Source organism: Chiloscyllium plagiosum, unplaced genomic scaffold (assembly GCF_037043375.1).
Source record: "Chiloscyllium plagiosum isolate Xiang-an unplaced genomic scaffold, Cpla_swu_hap1 HiC_scaffold_12, whole genome shotgun sequence".
NCBI classification, from domain to species: Eukaryota; Metazoa; Chordata; class Chondrichthyes; order Orectolobiformes; family Hemiscylliidae; genus Chiloscyllium; species Chiloscyllium plagiosum.
The window spans coordinates 24593589-24619758 of record NW_028270150.1 but is presented as its reverse complement, the minus strand read 5'-3'; the positions used below and the strand labels follow the sequence as shown (position 1 = coordinate 24619758).

Here is a 26170-nt window from a genome sequence, read left to right as displayed (position 1 = left end):
TAGGTGAATTAGCCTTGGGAAATGCAAATTTACAGGGATAAGGTAACTCGGTGGGATACTTTTCATGAGGGACAGTGTGTAATTGAATGACGGAATGACCTACTTCAACACTGTATGGAGTCTGTGATTCTATGATAGAGGCACAGCAGATGGAGCCCTTATGTGTTATTGTAAAGTAGGAGTTGCTAACTTATTTAGAAGGAATCTTAAAATCACAGGGCCCCAGATTTGGGAAAGGGTGATTCACTCAATTAGGAAGAGCTCTCAGTCCTATGTTTGCTCCTGAAACCAAACTAACAGCCAAGTTGTAAAATCCAGCCAACTGACTCAGTGGAATTAAAAAATGACCAATGCATTGAACTTCAGTGCCATTGGCAGCTTCCAGACAACCGCAAAAGACAAATTGGATTGAGCAGTGTGCTGCACACTGCTGTATCATGGAGTTAGCATTTCTCTCTGACTCTCATTGACCTATACCATATATGTGATTGGGAAATGCAGATTTAATTGTTGTGTTTTCCTGCAAGGCCAGGATCATACATTGCAAATGAAGCAAATGTTAGTTTTGTGGTAGCATGCATGCAACTAACCCACATCTTTCCAATTCTTGAAATGTTTCAATGTCAGTAACTATGCAGGTGGGGCTTTCCCAGTGTACATTTCATCAATGTTGACATTGAAAAGGACGTTCATGTGTTCACCAAAGGAACATGCAGCAAAATAGTTGCAGAAAAAAGGAGATGGGAATATGTCCTCTCAGTTCACTATTAGTACTTGTCAAAACAATCCGGAATTAAGAGTCTAATGATCACCATGAAACCATTTTTAATAGTTGGAAAAGCCAATCTGGTTCACTAATATCCTTTCTGGAAGAAAAGTGTAATTTTTATCCAGTCAGGCCTATGTGTGACTCCCGATCTACAGCAATGTGGTTGACGCAATGGGCAATAAATGCTGGCCAAGCCAGTTGATGCCCACATCCCACAATGAATAAAAAACAAATTACTTCTCTAACTATCGTTCAATAACCAGGAGGATAGAATGCAAAATGTTTTCAATATATTTTTGGACTTACATTGTCTTTTTCTTTGTACTTGATTTGGTGTAGTATCCCATTATGATGTATAAACCTAGATCTCCTGTGTTAATATATGTAATTCAATTTCAATTCATGATGAAGTGTCACATTAGCATTATACATATCATTTTATTCATTACACAGTATAAGAAAGTCTTGAGTAAGAAGTCAAACCAACCACAAGCACAAGTCTTTCATCCTTCCACCATTGGTGCTCAGTAGTAGCAATGTGTACCACGCACATGATGAACTGCAGAAATTCACCAAGGGTCCTTAGACAGCAACTTCCAAACCACACTACTATTACCAAGAAGGACAAGGGCAACACAAAAATGGGAATATCGCCATCTGCAAATTCCTCTCCAAACCACTCACCATCCTGACTTGAAAATATATTACTGTCCTTATACTGAAATTGGTTCAAAATCTTGGAACTCCTTCCCAAACAACGCTTTTGATGTATCTTCACCACATTGATTGCAGCAGTTAAAAAAGGCATGTAAACAAATGAACAAGGAGCAAGAGTAGGCCATTTGGCCCTTTGAGCCTGCTCCACCATTCAATATGATCTGATCTTAACCTGAACTCTACAATCCTGTATATCCCTGATAATCTTTTGTCTTCTTTGTAATCAAGAATCTATCAACCTCTGCTTTAAAAATATTTAAAAATTATGCATCCACCACTGTTTGAGGAAGGGAATTCCAGAGACAGTTAGCCTTTGAGGGGAAAATAATATTCCCTCATCCTCAGAGACTGCTCACCAGAGAAATTAGGAATGGGTAATAAATGCTGGCCCAGCCAGCCAAGCCCACATCCCCTGAATGAAGTTAAAAAAAACTTGGGAATATACAGCCAGGGAAATGCAATTCAGCCTGTTTTATCATTCAATTAGATCACAGCTGATTTTTATTGTAACTCCGTCTACTCTTGATTTTGTCATCCTTAATACCTTTAGCTAACAAAAATCTATCAATCTTCATTTTGAAATTTTTGAAATGCCCTTGCCTCATTGGTATTTTTGGTGGTGAGAAAGAATTTCTTAAATTAATCACTGAATAGATTAGCTCTACTTAGAAGGTTATGCACATTTTTCTGCACTTTCCCATCAGAATAGTTTCTCTCTATCTACACTGAAAATTTTAAACACTTTATGTGTTTACTTGACTTAAATATGATCCATTCTATTAAGACTCAATAAAGTGCAGGAAATCAATAATGGTTATAGGCTGAAATATTATTAGACAGATTAGAAACCAAGTTTAAAAATTAACAATAAAGGATCAGCAAACAACAAAGAGAGCAGAACCACTTAAATGACTTACAATAGCTTTGAAAATCATTTCAGCCAATTTCTCACTCTGTCAATAACCTAACAATATAGTACTGAAAATTTCTGTTGCCAAAAATTTGCAAAAATGAATCTTCAATTTTACTTATAAAAATTCTTCATGGCCTGGGGATGAATATTTATCACTAAAAGGGCCTTTCAGAGATATGTATGTCATTTTTTTAACATCCATTTTGTCGCTTGATTTTTACAACTGATAACATTTTTCAGGTTTCCACACAACATGATTTTCAAGCCTCTGTGACCTCAGCTTGCACAAAAGTGTTAACCACTTGGTGACCATTCCAACCTCAGCATCTAACCTATGAGCATCACTCAGTCAACTCTGATTTGGTACAATTCATCAATTACTAGTGGATATGATATTAAAACCAATTCTAGCCATGTTGTTATTATGTCTCTATGATTGATTTCTAAAGGCATTTTATTCTATTTGTGCAGCAGACTCGAATTCTCTCCCATCATAAATTAACTCATAGCCCACTTTCCAAACCAAACACTTACCTGACTCATGTCTTTATATTCTTGCCATTTTAGGGCCTTTGACTGTGCTTTCAGGTGAGCAGACCCATCCTCAAGCCTTTAGGTTCCTAATTGTAGTTATGAATGCTACAGAAGATGCCTTTGTTTTACAGAGTTATTAATAGCTAGGTAGTGATGAACATTATTGCTGTAAAGCTGGATTTATGCAACACATTTACCTCTGTAAACAACTATCTAGTTCCCAGGATGTCATTAAGCATCTTTCCACCTTGTTAGCCTTAGGTAATAACCAGTTGGGAGAATTGGATGTGGAGAATTGCTGAGGGGTCCCAATTAGAACCTGGTTAAAACTTTTTTTGCGTGTGTTAATCTTCGTGTGTTGCTCACTGTGTTTCCTGTGCATAAAGAAGAGTATCCTGGTTTGGTCTGCTTCTGCTGCTGTTTGTGTAGAAAGTAGATAGTGACAAAGGAGTGGCAGTAAGCTCAAAGTCATCTGGGATTCTCAGGAAGGCTGCCACCAGAAGCTGTCCTGATCTGTGTGCAGTTGTGGTTGTCTTGTGGTAAGGCTTTTGGATCCTTCTCTGTTGAATTTGTTTTCAAATACATCAAAACTGTACTGTACAATGTCCTTGACAATGGATCTTAATGTTTCAATATCACTTCCCCTTCCAGAGCCAAGCAGTTCAGTGTTCTATTATTTATTCAGCTCAACTTAGACAAGGGTCTGTGCAGCTGAGTATTTTCCTATGCAATATATTTACCCATTAAGCTATCACTGTAGCTGTTATCATTTATGTCAATGTACCTCAATGATAGCAAATCCACCTGATTCAGATGGTCTTGAGTTACTGACTCAGTCTAGAGACCTGAGCACAAAAATATACACAGACACTTCAATACAATTATTGGAAAGAAGCCATTCAGCCCAATGACCTGTACTGGCTCTTCAAAAGAGCATCAGTTCCTCCTTTTCTCCATACTGTTGCACATTCTTTTATTCAAATAAACATCCAACAATGATTGTATATATTACCATACCATCAGCAATTGTGTTTTGCAGACAATTTGTTAAACTGATGTCCTCACTGCATTTTCAGACTAAAAGACCCAATTATTCAATTTCAAAGAAGAGATTTTGCTGGTGTGTTAGCCAATATTTATCATTCAAATAACTTTATTAAGACAGATCACCTGGTAAATGTTACACTGCTGTTTATGGGACAAATTGGCTGTCACTTTCCCTGTTTTACAAGAATGATGATACTTCCAAAAATAATGGTTCATTGGCTGTAAAGTGATTTGATGTACTTGGATTTGAACACTGCTACAAAAATGCCCAAGCTTTTTGTTTTCATTTTCATGCTTATTATCAGCTCTTCCTGGTGCAATTAAAAACATTGACAATGCCAATCAGTGTATCAGAATTAGTGTGGAATATAAGGGGAATTACTGCTGCGGCCGCTGCCCACTCGGAATTTTCTCAGGTTTTCTAACGTAATTCTAAGGAATGCCAGGTGGAAATCCCATTTAGGAGTCGTCCCATTTTGACTGGATAAACTTCGTGGAAATTTCCAGCATCTATGACTGTATTTGGGAAGGTTTCCTCTGCTCATTGTTTCCAATGAAATTGCAAATTCTTTAAAGAAAAAAAATCAGAAAATCTGTACATTTAGGACAAGATTTCACAGAGAAAGTGAACTGATTCTTCACGGGAAATAACTGTGTGGCCATTTATTTGCAGATTCGGGAATTTCCAGGAAGTTTAACAGTAAGAAAACTGTTATTTTTGTAGTGCTGTGTAATTGGGGTTGACTTACATTGTATCAGAAAGTGTCTGATGTAGTGAGAGTTTCGAAGCCACTTTCCAACAGGTTTGATCCTCCCTTGGTAGATAGGTGGCAATTCCCATTTTGTATAAAAGCCTTTTTCAATATTATGCATCCTTTTAAAAAGGACAATTTTAGCTGATCTTAGCCCACTTTAAAAATTGTAAAGTGACTTGGGGTTGAAATTGCATGGTATAATGCTATAAATGATTGGAAACTGATTTACTGTAATAATTCCATCCAAGCTAATTTATCTGAGATCTATCTCTAAGGAGCAAATAGTAAATAATGGAAACCAGACCTTATTGGAAGATGCATTTATGTCATTGAATTAATCTGATGTGTTGTCCTAGCTCACCTCCTGATTTTCATACACTTGCCACCCCCACCCCATGACTGTTCAGCTCATCCTGCTGTATCCATATTGTATCTCCATCACCCTGTTACTGACTGATCTACACTGATGTGGAGATGCCGGTTTTGGACTGGGGTGGACAAAGTCAGAAGTCACAGGACACCAGGTTATAGTCCAGCAGGTTTATTTGAAATCATTTGACGTGACGAAGAAGCTGCGCTCTAAAACTTGTGATTTCAAATAAACCTGTTGGACGATATGTGACTTCTGACTTGATCTATACTGGGTCCCATTTCTGCCGTTCCTCGATTCTAAATTTCCATATTTTTGTTCATACCTTTCCCTGGTCTCCTCCAATCGACAGCCTGTTGAGATATCTGCATTGCAGTAATTCTGGCATCTTTCCTATTTCCGATTTTTGTCACTCCACTATTGGGTGCCAAGTGCTGCCAATGCCCTAAGGTCTGGAATCCCCTCCCTAGAAAAGATGAAGATAAAACAGCAGAGAGAAATTGCAAGTGTCTTGGACAGAGGCAAGGGATTAGCATGAAAACTTGACAATGTCATCTATCCCCCAAAATTCGATTTTAATCAAAATAAACCGGAACCAGGAGGGGTGGGGTGAAGAGGGGTTCATGGGTCGCAAATCAGTGAACTCATACAGCGTGCGTTTTGCTCAATAACCCTTCTCATATCTAAACATACAGTATACACCCTGGTTGGCTCTGTAGAGTTCCGTTCACATCTGAATCCCGCTGGGAGCGGAACGGAACCTTTACCTCCGCAGATATATTTGGAAGATCAAAACCGACGTTTCAAATGTTACACGGCGGAGCTAGGACTTTCAGTAAGAGTAGACCACGCCGGAATAAGGTGCTGTCTCCTGAGCGATCAAAGCACCTGACTGGGACGGTGCCCTGTCGAACGCTGCGGGCTCCTCGTCCTGTGTCCTTTCCCATTCGTTTTAGCAGCTCATAGGAGCTGGGCTCCTGAAATTCCAACGCATCCTCCAAAATTTGAGAGAAAGAGTGACAGTATGAGAATAGCTGCTATTCTGTGGAGTGAGCTAAAGGTTTGAGAGTAGCGCATATGTTGAGTGCAGTGACAATGGCTACAGCAATGGGGGATCTGGCCGCTTTCTGGTCCCATAGCTGACTCCATGCCCGACAACACACGTTTACTCTTGAGCTATGAGCCGGACGTCTCTCCCTGGCCGGTATCTCTGGAGACATATTCAATCGATTTTGTTCGGTCAGGGCAAACTGGAGGCTAAACTCCCAACCTCTGGCACAGCAGCAGCCCAGACAGTCAGCCGGAGGGAGTTAGACTGCAGTTAGACACATATCTCCCCGGTTGTGCATCTGATTGTGGGGTTATCCTGCTCCGCGTGTGTGTAGGTTGCTGGAGGCGGCTGAGAGAGAGTGTATGTGTATGTGTGTGAGTGTAAAGGGGTATAGGTCTGTGAGAGGGCGCGAGTGTCGGGGGGGGGGGGGTATGTGTGAGCGTATGAGAGAGAGCTTGTATATGAGAGAGGGTCTGCGAAAGTGTATGGGTCTGTAGGAGTGTGTGCGTTAGCACTGTGAGGCGGGACACCAAACGTCTTTCCCTCCATTGGGAACTGGTTTCCACTTTCTACCCACAGCAACCGTGCGATGTGCCAAAGGTGTGAAATTATCCAAATGGAATCACCCCCAGGAGGCGCTGTCACACGGCCCCGCCTTCACACAGGCTGCCACTGGTCCAAAGCTGAAGCCCCCCGGGTCCTCTCAAGTTTTAACGTAAAACTCTTGTTGAATGTTGGCAATCAGGTCACTGGGGCGCTGGCTTCTGGTAACGCTTTGTGAGTAAAATCGTTAATGCTTCCGCGTACTAACATCGCAAGCTTAGTCCCAGTGAACGTGCCAAGGTATGTGAATATTGACGAGGTCTCTTGTGGTTTACTGGAGAGCAGGATAGAGTTTGTGTTCTCACCCTGCGCTGCTAGCGCCTTGTTGCTCTGGGGAATCACTGCTGGTGAAGTGAATTAGACAATCTGAGGCAGAACATTTCGATATGGTTAAACTGAGTTCATATTTGAACAAAAGGTGTTAGGAGGCTAGCTCTTCCGCTTCCAATATATTTTTAAAAATCCATTTTTTCACTCTTAATTGAGAGAAGGAGTTTGTGCCCAGTTTTCCAGTGAAATCTGAGCTCGACATTTCTCCAATCAGTTCCATTCCACAGTAAGTGTTCCCAGTCTGGCCGAATGGCTTCCAGATTTGGACAGAATCTCTCCTGTCTAGACTCTACGTTGCGCGATTTTCTCTCTCTTTTTAGCTGCACAGACTGGAAAATAAAACGCCAAAAAAAAGGCACATCGTCTATCTCTGAAATTTTCTCATAAAGATGCGCGACAGATCCGCACAGTCGCGACGTCTCTGCCCCAAGAGCTTTGCAAAATACGTGTCGTCTGATCATTTGGCAGTTAATGCTTTTCCATCCAGTTCCTTCAGATAGTACATAAAGAAATATTTTATACAAGGCGGAATAGCAAACGGAATTTTATTCAGCTTCAGACTCTGAGGAGTACTGTTTACATAAATTAATATCTTGAAAGAAAACTTTTCTAAAAAAAATCTTCCATAAATTTTAGAGAAAGTTGAAACGATTTTGCATTTTGATAAAGATCGCTCGCAATTTCTTTTTTGCCAAAGTAAAGATTGTTCTGATGTGAACTGATTGAATCTTGAATTAAGAATAACACACTCAGAAGTTGATGGTGAATGAGAAGCGATTTTATCCCAGATAATTTGAACAACGACTCCACTCTAACAACTTCGACTCATTACTTTGCTAACTCACATAATCAGAAAAAATCCACCGCTCATTATGTTTTAAAATGGGTTAGATCACTTTCTCTTTAACTGTCTCAATTATTCCTAACATAAGACCACCTATTCCCTAATTAACCCTGTGCTGTCTTGAAGTACCTTTTCGGCAGCTTTTACTATTCTACGACTTCTGCATAATTGATTTTCTGCAATTTTTGAGGCTGAATATGACATAGCGAGAGTTGCAGAAATGCGAGCACAGTTCTAAGCACCAAACACAATTACCTAAACACTAGACAGAGATTAAACCTACTGTGTACATTCAAAAAAGATTAGCACGTAACATAAGGATGGCACACATGTATACGTGCTGACATCAAATATGCTACAACTATGTTCATCCAAAACATCATACACACACAACACATGCACAAACACATATGCACTACATATATACAGAACAAGCTACGTGCATAGAGAACTATCCCGCATGCATCAAAATACCATCAAAAAAGAACGAGTTAACATTATATACCAACTGCTCGGGATGGCTTGCGATACTTTCTAGCTAATGAAGCTCCTTTGAGATCTAGTCACTGTTGTAATCTGGATAAACTGCAACTAATTTGAGCAGAAGGCCCCATAAATAAAAATGAGATAATGTCCGGGTAACTCATGTTTAGTGTTGTTCCTAGAGGAACAAGCGTTGGGTGGGAAATTAGAGAGCTTTCCTAGTCTTCTTCAAAACCACACCAAGCCACACACCATCCTAACTTGGAACTATCAGCAATTCAGTGTTGCCAGGTCAAGATACTGGGATTCCCGCATTAACAGCACTGCGGGGTACCCCCACACTAGACAAACTGCAAAAGTTCAAAGATAGCACACATTTCACCCTCACAATAGTAAATAGGAATGGATGTTCTGGACTAGACAACACATTGACGTCTCATGAAAAAAAAGAATAAAAACAATGCTATCTTTATGTCAATCTGATATAGCAATTCGGGCTATTGGACAGCTTCATCAGAAAGGGATCAGCCTCTTTAGGCTGCATTGACGTCTGAGCTGGCATTTTGTGTTGAGGGCCTGCAGTGGGGTTTAAAACCCTACCGTTATGACTCAGAGCACTACCCACCACTCAAATCAATTGCACAAGCACAAGAGGGAGGAACAGGGAGAGAACCGGGACCTCATTATGTTTTAAAATGGGTTAGATCACTTTCTCTTTAACTGTCTCAATTATCCCTAACATAAGTCCACCTGTTCCCTAATTAAATTACTTATTACAGAATCCCTGCAGCGTGGAAATAGGCCTTTCGGTCCATTGAGACCACACTGACCTTCCAAAGGGCATCCCATACAGACCCACCTCTCTACCCTATCCCTGTAATCGTACCTGCAAACTCACAAAATTAATATGCAGACAAACGGATGTGTATATATGTATAACTGACAACTTACGAGTTTGTAGAAAACTACCTTAACTTACAGGCATGATATAAATATGTAAATATGTATGTGGTAACCATGGTAGCCATCCACCTTGGCAGATGATTGTTTGTGCAATTGCAGTCAATTCTGTGTTGAGCATGGCCTGTTGTAGTTCAGCAGCTTTACCCTGAGATGTCCGAATAAGACAATATGACAAAGGAGCAGAAATTAGGCCACTCAGCCCATCTGCTCCAGTATTCAATCAAAGCTGATAAGTTTTTCAACTCCATTCTCCCGCTTTCTTCCTGTAACCCTTGATCCCCTTGACAATCAAAAACCTATCTCCGTCTTAAATACTGTATACTCAATGACCTGGCCTCCACACCTTCTGTGGCAGTGAATTGCATAGATTCACCACCCTCTGGCTGAAGAAGTTTCTCCTTTTCTCCGTCCTAAAAGGCCTTCCCTGTGTCCAATATGGGTTAAAAAGTAATAGAAATTCACACAGAAGTGCGTAGGTGAATAATCAGGTACATTGGTGCAGTGATGGTTTCCTTATCTCTGAGCTGGAGTCGCTGCCTTCAAGTTCCACTTTTTTAAACAGGTTGATAAACAATATCTGGACTAGCACACATTTATGTGCACACCATATAACACTACTGTGCATGATGTTTAAATATAAGAACAGTTCATGACTACTCCCGAAATGTCAGGACATTATCGAAGGTGACACTTCAGTGCAGTACCTGGGTGTTGCTGCAGTAGAGTCGAGGTGATTTTGGGATGAAGCCTGAAACCCAGGCCCCATCATTCCGCTCAATTGGACAAAAAAGGATTACCCAGTCCATAGTCCAAGAACAGCAAGAGAGTTTTCCCAAAGTCCCGGTTAATATTTCTCACACTCACATCACGACTTAAAACAGGTAATCTTTCCATGAACCCAATTTGGGATCTTGCTGTGTGAAAATTAACTTCACTTTAAAAGTGTGTCTCCACCCTGGAGGCTCCCCGCCTTCAGTCCTGATGAAGGGCTTTTGCCCGAAATGTCGATTTTCCTGCTCTTCGGATGCTGCCTGACCTGCTGTGCTTTTCCTGCATCACTCTAATCTAAACTCTGGTTTCCAGCATCTGCAGTTCTCAGTTTTGCCTACACTGTAAAAGTGGCGATTCCCCAAAAGAAGTTCATTGATTGCAAAGTGTTTGAGCACCTCCCGAGATCCTAGATTTAAAAAAAAGCTACATAAATGCAAGGTTTATTTCACGTTTTAAAATACAGTTTCCTATTGTGAAGTTACGACTGAGCATTTACATTGGTCGAGAAAGTTGTATTGGAAACACATGATTAAAAAAACCCTTCATTTTCCACCAGAAAGTTCTATCGCGTTGATGTGTTGTCATGGGGAGGACTCGAAAAGAAAATCCTGATAATATTGTAATTCCTTGTAATATCCATCACCAACAGGAATACAAAAGGTCTCTTCATGTCTGTATCCATATAAACTAGCCTGTCCCCCGTGGTCACTTTTGAACTCTAGCCGTACTTTCATAGCGCGCTTCTGAGCATCATATCCGTCTTAAATGCATAAGAGCGATCGTTTCCCTGTTCGTTGGGAAGTTGGCTATAACTTTGCTCTCAGGCCTTAATCATTTTTCCACATCTGGTAGCTAATAATGTTACAGAAATGGACTTCCTAATCACTAGTGCAGTCTGATTGCATTTAAGGTTGTGTAAATATAGGAGAAAGGATGCAGGTCTGAGTGAGGGAAGAAAGGGGAGAGGATTGAGGAAATAACTTCAGCAAAGATACATGCATTGTGCAAGAAATATCGAGGAAAAGGGAACTCCAGTAATGAAACATGCAAGGAATAGTCTGGGTTGCGCGCAATTCTTGGTCTTTCAGACGCACTACCTTGTTTAATATCTGCAAGGGTTGACCCATGCTCCTTTTGAGTTGAAAAAAAAATCAGGAAACCGAGTCTTGGAGGTTCTTCTTACGTGGTGGTGTTGGGATGAAGGGGTGGGGGTGGCGGTGTGTGTAGATGGGGAGATTGGCATTACTAAAAGAAACGGCACACCCCAGTCTTCACACAGCACTGTGTCTGACCCAGTCTTGGGGGTCGGTGAGCTTTTTTTAAAACAACTTATTTTTTTAAAAGCAAAAAAAAAATTGGCAGACTTCAGGAATGTCTGGGAGCTGAGGGAATGGGGCATGCGCGTAGTCTAGCGTTCTGAAAAAGGAGAAAGTTATAGACTAAACCGCAGAAATGTAAACACGTCTGCAAAAAAAAGAGGAAAAAAAGGGCAGTGAGCAGGACAGGTACCACAATCAGACTTCTGTTTGAACAGAGCCCAATGCGCCCAGTGAAACAGGAGTGTCATAGGCTTATTGTAGCATCAACAAATATCGTCAACATTTCTTTATAGATTTCATTCAGAAAGCCTCTGTTTACATCTACGTGCAACTTTTAATGTAGTTCCCTCATCTAGTTTGTTCCTCCCTTTGCCGATTTATGGTGCCATTTTCTAATTGGAAACTTTTTATCTACTCCATCTTCCTTATTTCTTTTTTCGCTTCTTCTTCCCATTTTATCTCTTTTCCTCTGAATTCACTTCCGACTCTCATTCATTTGTGGGTTTGGGTTTCCGTCACTGTGTGAACGTATCTTTCCCTTTTCTCTCGGAAATCTTTTCCTCCTCGTCTCACCCGAACTTCTCGTCAGTTTTTTTTTAAAAAAAACGCTTCCGTCTTTGACTCCCTTGCCCTTGAGATTTTGCCCTCTCTTCCTCTGTCTGACACTTTCTCTCTCTCCCTGTCGATTTTCTGTTTTCCTGTCCAACACTCTCGCTATCTTCCCTCTTTTCCTGTCTAACTCTCTCTCTCTCTCTCCTCCCTCCCTCCTGTTTTTGTCTGGCCAGGCTGCAGAGTGTATGGGGAGTCTGGGCACTCTCACTGATCCGTGATTGGAGATCTCAGCGAAATAAGGAATTCCATTCACCGAGCCTCCCATTCACAGCAGAAACTGCATCTCCGCCACTCGACTGGCTGCCTGCTGTCCGCTCTGTAAGTACGCGCCCGTTATAGCCCACAGCCGCCCGGCTTCGTGTTAAAATGTATGTATAGGAAATACATGAGCATTGACTTTACAAAAAGAGACGGGCTCTACTTGGGTAGAAACGTCTTTTTCTTTCCCGGTCACGTTCTGATTTACAGCGAATGGGACGCAGTTGAAATGATTCTGCAGATGTTAGAAAGATGTTTACCTCCTGGTAGTCCATATCAGTCAAAGTATCTGCACTGTAGTGACGTGATATCCTGATTGGAGTTTTTGTGTATGCTTGAGAGAAACAGAATTTGCAGCCACAACGTGTTTTTGTTTCATGGAGAGAGAATAACGGAACCGCTCAACTCCGAGAATTTACTGTCACAGGCAGATCCGAAACTCATCAGGGTCAGGGGTTCCTTCTGCTCCCTCTCAAATGTTTTGTATTTTTTTGCCGGGCAAGTGTTGAAGCCGCAGTGTTAAATATTTACCTTCGAGCCCATCAAGACTCCAAACTAAAGGCGACGGGATTTTGCGGGCACCGTTTGCGCATGTTCGCCCACCTTTCCTGCTTTCAAGTGCGCTGTGTCATTTTTGCTGACTCCAAAATCGCCTCTTTCCCTGAGTCTTTTCATCTCCCACCCCCGCCCTTCAGGAGCGCTCACCTTTACGGTTAGATTCTCCCATTTGTCTCCGTTCAGCTATCCTCTGTGCAGTACCCCCACCAACTATGTTTTTACACTGTCTTGCCCCCATTACCCGGCTGATCCACACAGAGTAAAATCCCCCAGCCCCTTAGTCTGACACGTGTTTGAAAAGTGATTTCTGGGTTTATTTAGGCGATCACATTGCTTTGGGATTTTGAAAGCTCAAAGCCAGGAGTGAAGTTTGCTCAGTTATCCTGTCCAGATGCCTAACTAACTTGGTGCAAATGGGAAAGATTATTACCCTGGAACTTACCTTTTAATTGTAGTTGTGTTTCGACTTTAAAAAAAGTACTAATTTCACATTGAAAACTCTTAATTATTCAGCCTCCTTGGGAAAGGATTGAGTGAAGTCAGCTAACTTTTTGTTTCAGTTACATTTCTTTCACCAAGTTATTGCCCTTAGATCATCAGTTTCCATCATACTTCACAACGCCGTTATTCACATCAAGATAACACCATCAAATGCACACTCTTCCTTCATTTTACGTTTACCCCCTTCATGAACCAAGTTAGAAGTAAGTCGCCCAGTCTGATAAGCGTTAAAGCATGTTATTTCCCCCCCAAAATAAGGTAAAGAGAACAAAGCGAGGAGGGGAAAGGAGTGGAAAAGCCGAAAAGGAAAGAAAAGGGGTATAAGAATTACTAAATATGACGCAGTTTTGGTGTTTCAGTGAAGACATGAGCCGAGAGCGGGTAGAGGCTGACAGTGAGTCTAAGAGAAGAGCCGGAGCCCATCTCCATGACCGGCTGGTTTAGTTCTCCCTTACAGTTTAGCCCGGAGACGACAAATTAAACCATACCGTAAATCTTCTATTATAGGTAGTAAAAACTAATTTTAGATTTCCTGTCCATTGCAGCCGCTCGCCTGATTGCTACCAGTTGCAAGAATGCCCCAACGGCTTAAAAGGGCAATGCCTCATGGACTTTTTAACACAGTTCAGATTTTTTGGAGCCCCTGGCGCAGCAATTGTAAGATATCAATCCCCCTCTCACATATATTTTTTCATCCCAAATTCAACATGATCCCTTTATTAACCCAACATCTTAAATGATTAGTTCTGGAGGTTGCTGGGTCCGACCGTGGTTTCTTTATTGTATTTGTGTTGTACATGTAGTGTTACTAACATGAATCTGCCCTGATTGCATTGAAAAGTATGGAGTAAAACGAGAATAAGGAACTTTTCACACAATCTTTCATTGACAAAATCACAGTGATGTAAATATGCCCGAAGTGGCAGCTTATTGTTGACTGCTCTTTAGAGGGGTTGCATGTGATGGATTTGAAGTGTTTACAAAATATGATTTTTCTTTGCATCGAACTGTAAAGCAACTGGGCTGTGCTAAGTAATGTAGATAGGTATAACAGATTGATCTTTTGCAGTTTTAATTCAATCACGTTCAAAGTGCTAGAATTTTGATTGTTCTATTGGGGATCATTTCCTCATGAAATTATATAAATTAGAACTTCAGATAGTGGAAAATGTACATGCCCCACAGAAGGAGAAGCACTGAGAAACTATTTTTCTTCCTTCATTCTCTCTAATTGCAATTTGCATTTATATAGTGCCTTTAATGCAGTAATGTGTCTCAAGTGCAAAAAAAAACTAAGCCAAAATTAGGATAGTTGACACCAAATTTGGTCAAAGTGGAAGGGCTTAAGCAGTGCAATTAAGAAAAATAGAAGAGTGCTTGAGAGAGGAAACACCCAAGCTGGGCATTGAGGTGACTGAGTACATTGGCACCAATGGTGGGAAGAAAGAACCCAGAGATGGTCAGGAAGCCAGAATTGAAAGAATTCATAGGTCTCAGAGGTTTGTGGGGCTGGAGCAGATGACAGTTATAGGGACGGATGAGGCCATGGAGGGATCCAACAACAAGGATAATATTTAAAATTTCAGCTGTTGGTGGACTGGGAGCCCATGTGGGGAGTGAGCACAACAATGATGGTAGCATTAATTATATAATTTTGGATGTAAACTGGATGCATATAATATGTCTTATCATGGTGTTGGAATATTGTAAGTTATAACTTTGCTGGATTCTGGGCTTTTTTACATTATATTCCATTGCTTCTCCATAACTCATTCCTCTGAGACCCAATATCTAAGTACATGAATATGTCCAGATGTGATCCATTGAAGGCACTTACTCATGTGGCAAAGCAGTGTAAATATTCAAAAGTCACTGACTCACAGGAGCTCTGGCAATTAGAACATATAGTATCATCAGACTTGGCTCCATGATGGAAATATTTCATGTGGTATCATCATTTGGAAGAGCACAACTATGCAATGTACCATTTAATGATTTCCTTTCTAATTCTGCCTTTTCCACTTCGGTTTCTTTTCTTGCATTATTAAAAGTGTTCTTTCATTTTAGGTTATAGTCTTACAAATGTGTCCTTTTTCTAATATCCCATTAAGTGATCATTTTCCATGTGCAAACCTGAATGTTGCAAGATTGGCTGTTTGCCTCTTGGTCAAAGTCCAACCTCTCTTAGTTCCCACTTAGAAAAACTAAACATGATTAGGAATGGGATATTTGCATATTTTTCTCTCCATCCTAACATGGTGGCCTTGTATGTTAAGAAAGCTTGGTGAAGTGACAGTGTTTATTTCATATCTTGGCTGTGCTTGCTTCCTACTATTGTCACAAATCCACCAGAAAGATCCCTTTCAGTAGTATCAAATATTTATGACATTTTGTCTGAACTGAAATAGTAGCTACAACTTATTTATTTGTCATAAAACAAATACTGCAGATGCTGGAAATGTGAAATGAAAACAGCAAGTGCTAAAAATGCTTAGGAACACCTGGTAGCATCCTTGGAGAGAGAGAAAAAACTGAATTAAAGTTTCAGGTTGTGATCTTTCAGAAGTTCTAATGAAACACCATGACCTGAAATATTGTAAATTTTATTTTACTTTCTACAAATGCTGCCAGAGCTGATAAGCATTTTCAGCATTTTCTGTTTTTATTTCTTTCTTTGTCCTTTGAGTCAAGTCATATTCTTGAAACAAAGAACAAAGGAAGGATGTCGTGAAACTTGAAAGAGTTCAGAAAAGATTTACAAGGATGTTGCTGGGGTTGGAGGGCTTGAACTAAAGGGAGAGGCTGAATAGGCTGGGACTGTTTTCCTTGGAGGGTCGGTGGCTGAGGGGTAACCTTATATAAGCTTATAAAATCATGAGGGGTATGGGTAGGGTAAATAGACAAGGTCTTTTCCCGGGAGTGGGAAGTCCAGAATTATAGGGCATCGGTTTAGTGTGAGGGGGAAAGATTTAGAAGGAACCCATGGGGCAACTTTTTCATGCAGGCAGTAGTGCATGTATTGAGTGAGTTGTCAGAGGAAGTGGTAGAGGCTGGTACAATTGCAACATTTAAAACGCTGGATGGGTATATGAATAAGAGTGGTTTAGAGTTATATGGACCAAGTGCTGATAAATGGGACTAGATTAATTTGGAATATCTGGTTGGAATGGATAAGTTGGACCAAAGAGTCAGTTTCTATGCTGTACATCTCTACGATGCTACGAATAGTCCATCACAGGAACAAGTCCTTTGGTCAACTGAGACTGCGCCGACACATGATGCCTTTCTAAACTAAAAACCTTTAGCATCTATGTGGTCTGTGTCCCTCTATTCCCCACCTATTCATATATTTGTCAAGATGCCTCATAAACATTGCTACTGTATCCATCTGCACCACTTCCTCTTGCAGACCATTTCAAACACTTGCTACCTTCTGTGGAAAAAACATGCCTCCTTCCCACTTTCCCTCCTTTTCCATTAAACCTACATCCCCTTGTAATTTCTATCATGGGAAAAGACTATTCATCTATCCATGCCTCTCATAAGTTCGTAAACTTGTATCAGGTCGCTCTTCATCCTTTGACATTCAAGTGAAACAAAACAAGTTCGTTCAATCTCTCCTCATAGCTACTAATCCCAGATGAGGCAACATCCATTTTTGCACCCTCTTCAAAGCCTGCATATCTTTCTTCTGGTGTACCAATCAGAGCTGTAAACAATATTCAAAATGTGGCCTAAGTAAAGTTCTAGGAGAAAGTGAGGACTGCAGATGTTGGAGATCAGAGTCAAGAGTGTGCTGCTGGAAGCATAAAGCAGGTCAGGCAACATTCGAGGAGTTGGAGAAGCCCTTCAGAACTTATGCCCGAAATGTCGATTCTCCTACGCCTCAGATGCTAAAGTTCTGTATAGCTGTAACATGGCTTGCCCATTCTTATACTCAACGCCAGGACTGATGAAAGCAAGCATGCTAATATACCTTCTTGACCACCTTATCCACTTATGTTGCCACTTTAATTGAGCTGTGGACCTGTATGCCTAGGCCCATCTGCGTTAATGCTACTAAGTGTTCTGACAGTTACTGTATACTTCTCTTCTGCATTAGATCTTTCAAAATGTATCACTTTAAATTTGTCCACATCAAACTCCATCTGCCATTTCTCTGTCTACGTTTCCAGCTTATGTATTTCCTGCTCTATCCTCTGGCTATCCTTCTCACAATCTGCAGCTCCTCCAATCTTTGTGTCATCCACAAATTTACTAATTAGACCACCTAGATTCTCCTCTAAATTATTTACATATATTACAAACAACAAAGGTCCCAGTACTGATCCCTGTTAAACACAACTGGTCACAGTCTCTGATCAGAAATATACTCTTCCACCGATGCTGTCAACTTTTATGAATAAGCCAGTTCTGTATCCATTTTACCAGCTCACCATGGATCCCATGTGACTTCATGTTTTGAATCAGCTTGTCAAAGGCCTCACTAAAGTCCATGTAGACAACATCTATTGCCCTGCCCTCATCAATCATCTTTGTCACTTCCTCAAAAAACACAATTATGCTTGAGACACAAGCTTCCCTGCACAAAGCCATGCTGTCTATTGCTAATAAGTCCATATTTTTCCAATTGTGAGTAAATCCTTTCCCTAAGAATCTTCTCCAATAATTTCCATTCAACGAACGTAAGTTTCACTGGCCTGTAATTTCCTGGATTATCCTTTTTGCCTTTCTTAAACAAAGGATAGGCACTTAGTTTGCCTTCGTCTTTATAAAATTCTTGAGTATGCAAAATAAAGATCTACACAATGTGAATATTTAGAACCAAACAGTATTTATGATGCCTTGTTAACACAAGTTTAATACATTATCTCTGTAGCAATGCTTTTCAAAATATGAGCCAGTATTTCTAAAATAGACAAACAATTGATATAATGCTATTTCCCTTCCAAACAATGTGGCTTTGGTTTTTAAAAAACTTGTCTTACCCTTATTTATCACCCTGTGTAACATTCTGGATGAGGTAGAAAACAAGTTATTCACTTCCAGACCTCTGCCTTGATCCTGAGACGCATGCAATGTGGTCCAATGCCTGGGAATGTTCAGGTCAGAAACTCACTGTGAGACAGACACCAGATTCAAAACTATATCCCAACTCTCCATAATATGGTGAGTTGAGGCATGACAATGTAGTAGCTAACATAATTGGGATTGACAAAGCATTCTTTCTGATTTGAAGAATTCCAATAAAAATAAGTAAAGTAATTGTTTATATTTCAATAATCCTTATGCTCGGGACTGAGGTATAATGTAATGCTCCAAGAAATCAAATGGCCTAAAATTTCACGTTTCCAATTAAACATTAAACAATCAAGATAGGCTTGGACTGTCAGTATCCCAGAATTCTATTTTGGCCTGAGTGCAACAAAAGAAAACCAAAGTTTTTTTTTAAATTGGCCTTACAAATGCTGAACCATAGCAGACAGAATAATAAAGTATTTTTATTACAAATGCCATAAAAAAGTTCAAGCTTACTACAAATATCAGGGAGTGAATGGATGATAAAACAACCCACACTGCAATACTATGAAATGATATGACATAAAATGAAGAATTAAAAATATATTTAAAAATCTACTTATAATGATTGCTCCTAATGTTTGAAACAATACTACTTATTGATGTGTACATGTACAGGCAAACAAGAGATTATCCATTGGCTTAGACACCAGTCTTCTTGTTGACTAATATAGTCCATGCCTGACAACACAATGTGTTTTATTCCAACACTTCGATTCTGTGGCATGGACAATGTTTATCATCAGCCACCATCAGTAAAGCATATTATCTGGTCATAAGCAACATTGCTGTTGCAAGTGCTCAAGTTGGCTCCTGCCGTTCCATTATAACCATGGCTATACTTGCCAAATACCAGAAGCACTCCAAACTCAGTGACTTGCAACCCACTAATCCATATAACTTTGATTTGCATCTTGAATCAAGTTCCAGTCTACCTCATTAAAGTGTAACTTAAATAAAGACAATATTTATATAATATAAGAATAATTAATTTACATTTTTGGCCATATTATAATTGTGATTTAACTTTGGCTGGACAGTTTCTGACATCATCAGAACTTTTCAATTCGCTGATGAATAAACTTTAAACAAAACTCGTACTTTATAATATAAACCTTTTAACATTTACTTGTTTACATGGTGTTTTTAATAGCTGAGAATTACCAGAATTTGTGTGCAGTTTTGATTATGTAGCTCAAATGTAATGCAGGGATAAAAATAGCTAAAAACAAAGAAGTGAACAGGAAGACCAAATTTGTGCAGTATCACATTACTGCCATTTGTGATAGGAAATATAGAACCAGAGAATCATAGAAAGTTAAGGTAGAGACAGTGGACATTCAGCCTATCATGTCTGCACGTGGCTAAAAATGATCTTTTCTAATTCTGCATTCCAGCACTTGGCCCGTAGTCATACAAGTTGGAATGCTTCAAGTGCAGATCCAGGGTCATTTTAAATTAGTTGAGAATTTCCCTCTCAACCACAAACTGGGCAGAAAATTCCAGACACCAACCGTCCTCCTGATGCAAAGGATTTCCTCATGTCCACTTTAATCCTTGTGCCAACCACCTTCAGTCTGCAAACTTTGGTAACTGACCTCCATGCTTGGGGAAACAGGTCTTCACCATCCATTCTATTCAATCATCTTGTGTATCTCAATTAAGTACCCCTCAGTTTTCTCTGTTCTAAGATGAACCTTACTGAACCAATCTTTCCAATCATAGCTGCAGTTTTCAAGCCCTGGCAACATTCTTGTAAATCCTGTCTGTACTCTCTCTAGAGTAATGATGGCATTGCTGCAATGTGGTGATGGAGCTATATATAAAACTCCATCTGTGACCTAACCAGTGTTTTCTACACATCTAGTACTACTAGATATTTTATTCAAAAGTTCTCAAAATTAAGGAAAGATTCCAATATGCCTTGTTTGCCACAGTGTACGTGAAAGTCATTAGAACAACATTATTTTCATTTAAAGTCATCACTGGGTTGCACAAATGGACCTCCCAATTTGTTTGGCAGAGGGTTCAGTTCTTCAGTTCAGCATCTTAACCTTTAAAGTTCTTCCCATTTACATTATGGATAATCAAATGCTATCGCCTGTCAACCACAATGTGAAGGTCAGCATTGATCAAAAACCAACAAAGCCAGATATAGGATTATCAAGAACTTATAGGGGAAGGGACGAGTAGGCGCCAATACACACCGAATAGTTCACATATGTGGAAACTCTAAGATGGCAACGTTCCGAATCGATTGAAATTATTTGGTAACGGTTCAATTGTCGTTTGCTATTCTTAATTTCTCCTCAGGATGACACTATTATTTTTTATTTAAAAAGCCCTGAATTTGCTGGGGAAATAACAGTCCGCTCACGGCATTCTGCCAGGGCGAGAGAAAATTCAAAACGGCAATATGTGGTGAGGTGGGGAGAACCTGGGAGTTGCGAATGGCCACAAGTTGCTGGATGACTCGTTAGCCTGCACAGAGAGAAGCTTGCTGCCAACTTTCCCTTGGGTAACAAGAAGTCATTCGAGCTGCCCATAAATATGAATGAAATCCACTTTCAAAAGTTAGATCTGCTATTCCTGGTCTAAGGGCCTCGATAATAGGCAAATTGATGGTCCTAACGGCCTTCTAAATCAGAAACTCACAAAGGAAACAGTTCATAGAGCCATTGAGTCATAAAGCATAGAATCGGATCCTTCGGTCCAACTGGTCCACTCCAACCATGTTTCACTTTGCGGGTGATAGGTGGTTGTTTTCCTCCTCTCTCTACAAGGCTCTATTCCTGATGAAGAGCTTTTGTCCGAAACGTTGATTTTCCTGCTCTTCGGATGCTGCCTGACCTGCTACTTGACTACTCTAATCTAGATTCTGGTTTCCAGCATCTGCAGTCCTTGTTTTTACCCTGTTTTTCGAAGTTATTAAAATGGTTCTTTATGTTTTACTCTTCCCTGTCCCTTTTTCTCTCTCCCAATCTAATTTCTCCCTGTCTTAATTTCTCTTTGTATGTATCTGCTTTGACTTGAGTTTATTAACTCGCTATTCAAGCATTGTATAGCACATTGTTTGAGACTGATCAAAAGCAAGGCGAGGGAGATTGTATAGGTGTCTTTGTAGGAGACATCAAACATAACCGATATCAAACTATAGAAGATCCCATTTTGCTATCAAGCAAAAAAGTTGTAAAAAGACAATTATTGATCAGCGATTGAAATTTAAAGCTACATTCGACCTTCAATGGCCTTGTTTACAGCGAGCTACAATTCAGGTGTAGAGTTGTTTATTTTTTTCCCGGGATTTAGTTTTAATGAAAGTTCTTTCGTGTGACCGATATCCTATGTTTCTCTCTAAAGTGGAGTCACAAGGGCAGTAAAGAAGGCGTTTGGTATGCTTGCCTTTATTGGACAGTTATTAAGTGTAGGAGTTGGGAGGTCATGTTGAGGCTGTACAGGACATTGGTTAGGCCACTTTTAGAATACTGCATTCATTTATGATCTACCTGCTATAGGAAACTTGAAAGGATTCAGAAAAGGTCTACAAGGATGTTGCCAGGGTTAGAGGATTTGAGCTATAGGGAGAGGCTGAATAGGCTGGTGCTGTTTTCCCTGGAGCGTCGGGGTCAGAAGGGTGAATTTATGGAAGTTTATAAAATAATGAGAGTCATGGAAAGAGTAAATAGACAAGATCTTTTCCCCAAGGTGGGGAGCACAAAACTAGAGGGCATAGGTTTAACGTGAGAGGGAAAGATTTACAAGGCAACTTATTCACACAGTGGGTGGTGCGGGTATGCAATGAGCTGGCAGAGGAAAGTGGAGGCTGGTGCAATTATAACATTTAAAAGGCATCTGGAGAGGTATGGGAACAGCAAGGGTTCAGAGGGATATGGGCCAAATGGGACTAGATTAATTTAGGATATCTAGTCGGCATGAATTTCGCGCTGTGAGGTAGCAGTGCTAACCACTGAGCCACTGGGTTACCTTGAAACCTGGAGAATTAGAAGTTGCGTGACCATACAAAGAACATGTCAGGGACTAAATTCAGTCTTCTCATTCCATCTTTTCCTGCAAACCCATAGATTCGCATGCACCCCAACAGGTCGCTGCATAGACAGAGAGACAAAGGAGCTGGTCAATTCTCGATCGTTGCCACAGTGAGACTTAGAGCAGTTCCCTGCTTTAGCTGAGTCATCACATCAGCAGAATGCACATCGGAGCCTTGGCAAAGACTGGAGCGGTTAGCACTGTTTTTAGTTGTAGGGAGATCTGATTGACGTGTTCAACATCGTGAGAAGCTGGGACAAAGTAAATAAGGAGAACATGGTTATCCTCATGAAAGGATCGAGAAGGAGAGATTTAAAGCAAACGTGAAAAACCTTTTCACGCAGCGAATAGTTTGGATTTGGCATGCCCGGCTGATAGTGTGGTGGGGACTGGTCCATTTGGACATTCAAAGGGTTATTTGAAAAGGAACAATGTGTGGAGTTAAAGGGGCAGAAAGGAAAAGGGCACTAAATGGAACGCTTATTGGGAGAGCCAGCACGGATACGATAGGCCGAATGGCTTCCCTCATTTAATATTTCTATGAATGGCCTACTTAAAAGTGGTCTTGATCATGTAAGAAATTCGGTGAGCGTTTTGCTTTAATTCCATGGCGGGATTTCACAAGACAACTATTCAGAATCGTACATTGGGAATCAAGAATTGACAGTGTGGGGCCAACCATTTACTCGGTGCACTGTGTTCGAGCATTTCTGACAGTACATCTCCTTCTAGGCTGACCACATTATGAAGAGATGGGTGTTCAGGTCTAGCGCATAGAAGATAAAAAAAAGCATTACATTTGTTTAAAACGGACGCCGTTTAAGAACACTCAGGAACAGCCTATTTTTAATTCGTTATTTCAATATTTCGCTTCATCTTTTGTGAAAACAGTGCTTGGCATTGCAAAACGTTTTTGCAAACACGCACATCCTTTCCCATTATTGCCCAATTTCCCAATAAGTGGCTGTTCTTTTCCATAACACAGTTACAGCTTTCAATGTGGTCTCTGTCTATTCAGAAAATTCCATGACTATTAGTGTGCCTATTGCCTCCAGCTTCACTGATCAGGCTGATGCTAACATTTCTACTGCCATCGTCAGCCTCAGTGCAGACCACAAAACAGTGTTACCAAACCCCGCAATGTTGGTCTAACTGGTACCTGAGCAGGTCGCAGTGCCTGCAGAGCTGTTTCAGACTCCTACCCTCGGAAACGATGCAAACCAGCGGCACTCCGTCACATAGCGGCCAGAAAACGGCAAACAGCAGCTTCCACTTATGATCAGGCATACACTCGACAGCTTTCAGATGCCAATCCATTAAAATAAACGCGAATGAACTTGCATTAATATGTTTCAAAGTCAAACAAAAGAAATCCACATCTCCAGCTCACAGGGAAATGTTGCACTTTCTAAAATATTCCCAGTTCCTCCCTCAAGCCGCATTCACATTGATCAATGTACCGTTTGACGTGTAGCATTGACTTCTGCTGCACTTTTCATACTGCTCCCGATACCGGGGACTCATCATCTCTGTCTGGCTCAGCTCGTCCTTCAGTCACAGGGCTGGATGGGTGAGGGCGGGAGTTGTTGTCTGTCGCTGGTCAGTAGACTCTTCAGACTCTTTCTCTCCAGGATTAACCCTTTTTGGGGAGAAAGTCAGACATTAACGTGTGAATATCAAATTCGTAGGGCGTATCTGGACTCTAGAAAAAACACGGGTACCTCTGACAGTGACTGAAAAGCATCGTTCGCTTAGAAATCACAGGGAGTGATACTGACTAGCCACTGTTTAACGGGAAGCAGCGTTCTGATGCGTTGATAGAGCGAATTTCAACAGATTTGAAAAATTAACAATACAGATTCATTCTTGAAATAGGGAGCGGCCAACAGTTGGATTTGGAAAGGAGGACAGAGTGAACACACGTATTTAAATGGCATCTGTATTACAGATTCTTTAACGGTGATCTAGGTGCTCTGTATTGATGAATTGACTGGAGACACTCAGGATATGCATTTTTGCAGAGTTCACATCTCCTCTGTCATCTGACAATCTCCATTGTAAATCATTTTAAAAATGCGAAATGACAAGTATTTAAATAAACCTTTGAAATCGATGCCCCGGATTATAATGTGGCACAGTGGTTAGCACTGCTGCCTCACAGCGCCGGAGACCCGGGTTCAATTCCCGCCTCAGGCGACTGACTGTGTGGAGTTTGCACGTTCTCCCCGTGTCTGCGTGGGTTCCCTCCGGGTGCTCCGGTTTCCTCCCACAGTCCAAAGATGTGCAGGTCAGGTGAATTGGCCAGGCTAAATTGCCCGTAGTGTTAGGTAAGGGGTAAATGTATGGGTGGGTTGCGCTTCGGCGGGTCGGTGTGGACTTGTTGGGCCGAAGGGCCTGTTTCCACACTGTAATCTAATCTAAATAATACACAACCTTTCACTATTGCTGCGTATATCACTTATTAAATTCGATTCCCTACAGTGCGGAAACAAACCCTTTGGCCCAACCAATCCACACCTACCCAGACAGCCTCATTCCCCACTGACTAATGCACCTAACAATGGTCAATTCACCTGACCTGCACATCTTTGGACTGTTGGAGGAAACCAGAGTACCTGGAGGAGACCCACGCAGAGGAGAATGTCCTCACCCGAGGCTGGAACTGACGCTGGGAGGCAACAGTGCTCACCCCTATATTGGACGCATCTATTTAATGATTTTAAAATACATTGAAAAAGCAAAAAAACACTCCCCCGTTATTAGCATTCAACCAGAAACCCCTTTGTACTGTCACTGTGTTGCAATGCGGCTAACACACCACTAAATAGGGAACACCCAAACTCCATGGTTTAACAAATACACTCGAACCACTGAAACCCTCCTACCTGCTCCTGAAATAAACTCACCGTTTACGTTGGAACGACTCGTGGAATTTATTTTTGTTTTAGAACTGCCATTGCATTTCATTGGGGTGTCTTTTGAACAGAAAGTAAACCCACGCTGGTATTGCGGACTGCGCGTTCGAATGACCGATACCCAGACCTACTTGCTGGAACTTGGCTTCACCTTCACTGTTTGATGAAGCATTGCTGGGTTTTTTTGCCAGGACTTTGACTGTAAGGACAGTTCAGTAACTAATCATCAAGAATTGGCAAATGTGCATCAGAAGGGATACAGAGAGAAAAGCACGTTTTTCTGAAAAAAAAGAGAAATGTAATACCTGCATCAAATTGTCACATCCCCATGTGGTTTTGACAGACTGGGAGGGTATGAGATATTTACTCTGTTCGAGGTTTCCATTCCACTCAGTAACAGCCTCTGTCAATGCCTCTATTTATTTTACTACAGTTGCTATGTTGACAGGGTCGACAAGAGGAGAGGATGTGGTTGAGATTCTGCATTTTTCCAGCAATGACTTCGAGATATTAGCTGCTGGTGGCAGCTTTAGTCAGCTCGGCAGTTTGGAGGAGGGAAGAGCAAAACTTCTTCAGGGTGGGCATTCCTCGAAGACAATGTAGCAGTCGATTTAGCTCAATGTGGGCGGCACGGTGGCACAGTGGTTAGCACTGCTGCCTCACAGCGCCAGAGACCCGGGTTCAATTCCCGCCTCAGGCGACTGACTGTGTGGAGTTTGCACATTCTCCCC

At 41.0% G+C, this 26170-nt stretch overlaps 1 protein-coding gene across 3 annotated transcripts in view; it reads left to right on the top strand.

Moving 5' to 3' along the window:
* Window positions 1–12191: 12191 nt before the first annotated feature.
* Window positions 12192–26170, top strand: part of erg (ETS transcription factor ERG) — a 269795-nt gene continuing 255816 nt past the window's right edge. The window contains exon 1 of one of the 3 annotated variants that reach the window (XM_043701336.2): window positions 12192–12399. The gene's annotated coding sequence lies outside the window, so the exon portion shown is untranslated. The remainder of the gene's footprint in view (window positions 12400–26170) is intronic. The other 2 variants (XM_087992514.1, XM_043701331.2) reach the window with 2 other exon arrangements.